The 6,637-nt window shown below is 44.1% G+C and overlaps 1 pseudogene; it reads left to right on the plus strand.

The window, feature by feature from the left end:
- Nucleotides 1-2,280: 2,280 nt before the first annotated feature.
- On the plus strand, nucleotides 2,281-3,399 carry LOC100600586 (annotated as a pseudogene).
- Nucleotides 3,400-6,637: the final 3,238 nt, after the last annotated feature.

Raw genomic sequence — 6,637 nt, forward strand, 5'->3', positions numbered from 1 at the left:
CCGGCGGCCGGCAGTGCGCATGTGCACGGCTACGCGGGCGGGGGGGGCTCCGACAGGTGACACCAGGGCGGGGTTCGCAGCGCGCAGGCGCGTTCGGGCAGGTAGCGCAGGACGGGAACGCTGGGCGGTTCCGCCAGGGCGTCCACCGGCCGGCTCAGATGAGGTCTCTGCGCCCAGCCCTCGCCCACTTGCAGCCTCTCCACCGAACCTCCTCCCTCACTCAGCCCGAGGCGCTGGGCGCTCGCTCGCTCGCTGGACTTACCCCGCTTCCAGCCCTCGCCCCGCCCCACCGAGCAAGAGGGCGGGGCCTGCCCAAGCTCCGCCCTGGAAGCGAGACAGGGGCGGTGCTCGCCTGCTTGTCCAGGTCCTTTAAGTCTGGGGAAATGGAAATGGGGCCCACCATATTTTTCTTAATAATTCAGCACCTGAAAGTATCCTTTTCCGGTCCGTTGAAAACTTAAGACAGGCAGAGCTCGCTGCACATCTTAAATACTTTAGAAAGTCTAACACTAAGTTCTCACTCGCCTACCTTGCTGTGCAATCAAATGGCATGGAGGGTATTAAGGAGAGAAACGGAGTGTACCCGTTTTCTGCCAAGCTTGTGGCAGTCACTTTTCATAATGGAGCTTATACCAGTTCTCAATCCTGCAAGATGGACATCATCTCTAGAAGAAACGGAGGCTCAGAGAGAATTATTTGCCCAGGGAAATACAAAACCAACCTCTTTAGCATCAGTAAATATGCTCTAGTCTAGTTTTCTAAGGAATGCACGTTTCTCCCTGCGGCTTGCAGAGTCCAGTTAACAAGAGATTGAGCTCAGGAGTCCGAGACCAGCCTGAGCAACATGGCGAAACCCTGTCTCTACAAAAATTTACAAATATTAGCTGGGTGTGGTGGTGCGTGCCTGTAGTCCTACCAACTGAGAGGCTGAGGCAGGAGAAACGCTTTAGCCCCGGAGGTCCAAGCTGCAATGAGCTGTCAACTGCACTCCAACCCGGGTGACAAGGTGAGACCCTGTCTCAAACTAAAACAAACAGAAAAACCGAGAGAGTAATGGGGAAGTGGCCAGATTCCCATCTAAAGTAACCACTTCGATTTTTGGGGGAAAGAGAAGGGCTTAAAAGGAAAATTTGATATGGGAAGCATGCAAGAATTGTACAGAGTACAACGTCTATGTGTCTCGTTCTGGTGGCTATCTCGGGTCCCAGCCTACCTGGAGCGTGGGCTGGTCTCATCTCCACAATGGCCCCGCTGTTGACTAGCCACCTTGAAGTAATCTTTGGAATTTTGCAACTGTGTCTCCAGGCTTGGTTTGTCTGTCTCAAGATTAGCCCTTGGAACTTCTAAGAAGGCAGATAATTAAATACTAGCATACAGTAAGATAAATGTGAAGGGTGTATATACAGTGAGAAAGGGAGGGATATGGGGTCTACTTTACGGCTAAGGGAAAAAGGCTTTTGTAGTTTGCTTCAAGGTTATATCTTGAAACCCAAGAGAAAGGAAAAAAAAGTTTTAAAATGTGTTTTAAAGTTAAACTGCTGGATTAGTTTCTTCTGTCTAAAACATTGCCATCTCCCCTCCTGCCTATGGCTTGAACTTTTAAATTATGTTTTGTAGTTAGCGGTTTCAAAGATCTCCCAGTTTACTTGGACAAAGGGCTTTTCCATCTCCTGATTGCTTACTTTTTTTTTTTTTTTTCTTGAGACAGGATCTCACTCTATCACCCAGGCTAGAGTGCAGTGGTGGGATCTCCGCTCACTGCAACCTGCACCTCCCAGGTTCAAGCAATCCTCTCACCTCAGTGTCTTGAGTAGCTGGGACCACAGGCACGTGCCACCACGCCCAGCATTTTTTTTTTTTTTTTTTTGTAGAGACATGTTTTTGCTATGTGCCCAGGCTGATCTCAAACTCCTGAGCTCAGGGGATCCACCCACATCAGCCTCCCAAAATGCTGGGATTACAGGCGTGAGCCACCATGCCCTGCTCGTTACCATTTTTAAATTGAGGTTTCACATCCATATTTCTCATTCCTTTTAAAATTATTTAAAGATTTTTATAATGAAACATTTAAGATATACACAAAGATACACAATATTTAACATTTACTAGAATGCAAGCTCCAGAGGGAGAAATTTTTTGTTGCTTCTCCAAGTGTCTCGTGTCTACAGCAGTGCATGGTACATAGTAGGCACTCAATAGTTCCTTGTTGTGTGTGTGAATTAACTACGTGGGCATCTATTACCAGTTTAAGGAAAAAAAAAAAAAACAGGTGAGCGGGCGCATCCCCGCGACCGCGCTGCCTCCCCGAGGCGGTTCACGTAAAGCCAGCGAGGCCCTGCCGGCCAGCCGGGAAGGAGGCATGGATATGGAGCTGGCGGCTGCCAAGCCTGGGGCCCGCGCCGCTGCCTAGCGCGTCCCGGGGACTCTGTGGGGACGCGCCCCCCGCCGTGGCTCGGGGACCCGTAGAGCCTGGCGCTGCGCGGATGGCCCTGCTCCCGCGCCCCGCGCTCACCCTCCTGCTCCTCCTCATGGCCGCTGTTGTCAGGTGCCAGGAACAGGCCCAGACCACCGACTGGAGGGCCACCCTGAAGACCATCCGGAACGGCGTTCATAAGATAGACACATACCTGAACGCCGCCTTGGACCTCCTGGGAGGCGAGGACGGTCTCTGCCAGTATAAATGCAGTGACGGATCTAAGCCTTTCCCACGTTATGGTTATAAACCCTCCCCACCGAATGGATGTGGCTCTCCACTGTTTGGTGTTCATCTTAACATTGGTATCCCTTCCCTGACAAAGTGTTGCAACCAATACGACAGGTGCTCTGAGACCTATGGCAAAAGCAAGAATGACTGTGATGAGGAATTCCAGTATTGCCTCTCCAAGATCTGCCGAGATGTACAGAAAACACTAGGACTAACTTAGCACGTTCAGGCATGTGAAACAACAGTGGCGCTCTTGTTTGACAGTGTTATACATTTAGGTTGTAAACCATATCTGGACAGCCAATGAGCCGCATGCAGGTGTCATTATGAGGAAAAAACCGATCTTTAAAGGAGATGCTGACAGCTGGTGACAGATGAAGACAGAAGAACATAACCTTTGAGAAATAACTAATGTTTTTACAACATAAAACTGTCTTATTTTTGTGAAAAAAAGAAAAAAACAACGTAGTTGAAGCTACCTGTACATCTCCCATATTGCAACACCTCCCTTTCCCAAAGATGTACCCATTATCCTAAATTTAGTGTTTATTATTCCTGAGCATTTCTATTTTTATGTAGGTATTCTTAAGCAATACATAGTTTTTTTTTTTTTGCAAGCTTTTAAAAATTATATCATTGGTTACATACAGTGTAATTCTTCAACCTTTTTCTACTCAACCGTTTGTAAGCTTCGCTCAAATTGACATGTATACTGTTATCTAGGTAGCTGATTTTCATTTCTGTATATGATTCCATAGCATGAAAATAAGTCACTTTCCCAATGGCTTACCATTATAGAGTGCTATGAACTTTTTGTATATGACTCTTGGTGTACGTATGTGAATTTCTCTAGAGCATATACTTAGAATGGAATTGCTGGCTGCATTAGTCAGGTTTCTCTAGAGGAACAGAATAGGATATCTATGTGTGTGTGTGTGTGTGTGTGTGGTGTGTGTGTGTGTGTGTGTATAGTCCCACAATAGGCTGTCTGCATGCTCTATTAACCATCACACTGGCTGATATGGTTTGGCTCTGTGTCCCCACCCAAATCTCATCTTGAATAGTAATCCCATAATCCCCATGTGTCCTGGGAGGGATCTTGTGGGAGGTAATTGAATCGTGGTTTCCCTCATGCTGTTCTTGTGATAGGAGTGAGTTCTCACGAGATCTGATGGTTTTATAAGCACCTGGCACTTCCCTTGCTGGCACTCATTCTCTCTCCTGCTGCCCTGTGAAGAGGTGACTTTCACCATGATTGTAAGTTTCCTGAGGGCTCCCCAGCCACGAGGAACTGTGAGTGAATTAAATCTCTTTTCTTTATAAATTACCCAGTCTCAGGTATTTCTTCATAGCGTGAGGGCAGACTAATACACTGGCTCATACAACTTCTTGCATTTCCTAGGCTAAGATTCACCAAATAATCTTCAAAAGTCATTCTACCTCCATCAACAGGGTATTGGGGTTCCAGTTGTTCTGTATAACCATAGAAAGGTTTTCTAATAGATGTGAAATGGTTTTGGTTTGCATGCCTCTTTTACTGCATGCAAAATGGATTTTCTCAGTCATTCGTGTTTCTTCTTCTTTGCATGACTTGTTATTTACCCATTGTTTTCTTTTTCCTTTTTTTTTTTTTTTCCTGAGACAGTCTTGCTCTGTTGCCCAGGCTGGAGTGCAGTGGCACGATCTTGGCTCACTGCAACCTCTGCCTCCTGGGTTCAAGCAATTCTCCTGCCTCAGCACCCCCTAGTAGCTGAGATTACAGGTGCACGCCACCACCCCTGGCTAATTTTTGTATTTTTGGTAGAGATGGGGTTTCACCATGTTGGCCGTGCTGGTCTCGAATTCCTCACCTCAGGTGATCCACCCACCTTGGCCTCCCAAAGTGCTGGGATTACAGGTATGAACCACTGCGCCTGGCCCATTTTTTCTTTTTCATTGCAGAAGTTTTAAAAATATTGATATTGATCCTCAATCCATTATATGTAATTATAAATATATATGTGAATATAGAAATACATTTTTGCTAAATGATTTGAGAATGAGTTGCAGATATAACACTTCACTTATAAATATTTCATTATGAATCTCCTAAGAACAGCATTCTCCTATATAATCACAAATTTATCATGCTCAGGGAATTTAACACTTACAAAATACTGTTGTCTAATACATAGTTAATAATAATGTTTATAATTGTTTATATTTCCTAAATCCAGGACCCAGTCAAGGTTTATATAGTGCATTTAGCTCTCATGTCTCTATTCTCCTTTGGTGTAGAATAGTTCCTCCATGTTTTATGTTTTTTTTCTTGTGATATTAGTATTTTCAATGAGTTGAACAGCTGCCTTGCAGAGCACTCCTCCCTCAATTTAGATTTGTCTGATAATTTTCTCATCAATAAATTTAGGACAAGCATTTCTGACAGGACTAGTACACGGGTGAGGCTGGTTTTTTTTTCAGTACCTCATATTAGGTTTTATTTATTTTTTTTCAGACAGAGTCTTGCTCTGTCGCCCAGGCTGGAGTGCAATGGTGCGATCTCAGCTCACTGCAACCTCTGCCTCCTGGGTGGGTTCAAGCAATTCTCCTGACTCCCAAGTAGCTGGGACTACAGGTGACACCACCATGCCCGACTAATTTTTGCATTTTTAGTAGAAACGAGATTTCACCATATTGATCAGGCTGGTCTCGAACTCCTGACCTCAGGTGATCTGCCTGCCTTGGCTTCCCAAAGTGTTGGGATTACCGGCATGAGCCACCCACACCCAGCCTCAGTACTTCATGAGGTTTTAGATGTCCATTGCCTGTTGTTGGTTTCCATATAAATATTAGAATTAACTGCAAAGTCATACAAGAAACCTTGCCAAGATTTTGATTGGAATTGATTTCTATCTGGAGATTACTTGCATCTCTTTATTAGATTTATTCCTAGGAGACAGACATGGTGGCCCACACCTGGAATCCCAGCTACTTACGAGGCTGAGGCAGGATTACTTGAACCCAGGAGGTTAAGGCTGGAGTAAGCTATGATCCATTACTGCATTCCAGCCTTGTAACAGAGGGAAAAAATAAACAAATATTTAAATCAATTTATTTCTAAGTACCTTATATTTTCTGTGACATATAAATCTTTTGTATTTAAAGATTTGTTTTGTTTTTATGGTAAATGGTACCTTTGTAAAAATTACACTTTCTAGCTATTTGTGGCTAGAGATTACTTATGATTTATATTATTTCCAGTAGTTCCTTTTCTATAAACTAAATTTTGTTTATATTATTCGAAACTTAAGACAGATAATGACATACAGTGAAAAGTCCTCCTCTAACTCCTAACCCTGGCCATCTGATTCTTTCCAGAGGTAATCAGTGTAATCAGTTTCTTGCATACTCTCTCAGAAGTATTTTATATAGATACAAGTAAATCGTGTACTTATATTTTATATATGTTACCATTAAATAAATGGCAGGCCTAGTAACAGAAATAAAAGTCACATGGAAGGACTATTGTAGGAAGGACAGTTTGGTTTCATAATCAGATGTTTGTAATGATTATAATGTAATAACTTCATAAACACTCAGGAAAAAGCAAATTATTTAATGGAAAATTCCAAAATACATGAGAGCCATTTCCATTCAATATACTTTGTTACAACAATTCCATGTACTTAGAAAATGGAAATCAGATTCTCTGTAGACTAGCTGGGCAACATAGTGAAGCCCTGTCTCTACAAAAAATCAGCTGGGCGTGGTGGCATGTGCCTGTAGTTTCACCCACCTGGGAGGCTGAGGTTGGGGGGTCACCTAAGCCTGAGAAGTCAAGGCTGCAGTGAGCCATGATCGTGCCACTGCACTCCAGCCTGGGCGACAGAGCAAGACCCTGTCTCAAAAAACAAAACCCAGCAAGACCACAGTCTTTTAACTTGTGAAGCCCCT

Source organism: Nomascus leucogenys, chromosome 9 (assembly GCF_006542625.1).
Source record: "Nomascus leucogenys isolate Asia chromosome 9, Asia_NLE_v1, whole genome shotgun sequence".
NCBI lineage: Eukaryota > Metazoa > Chordata > Mammalia > Primates > Hylobatidae > Nomascus > Nomascus leucogenys.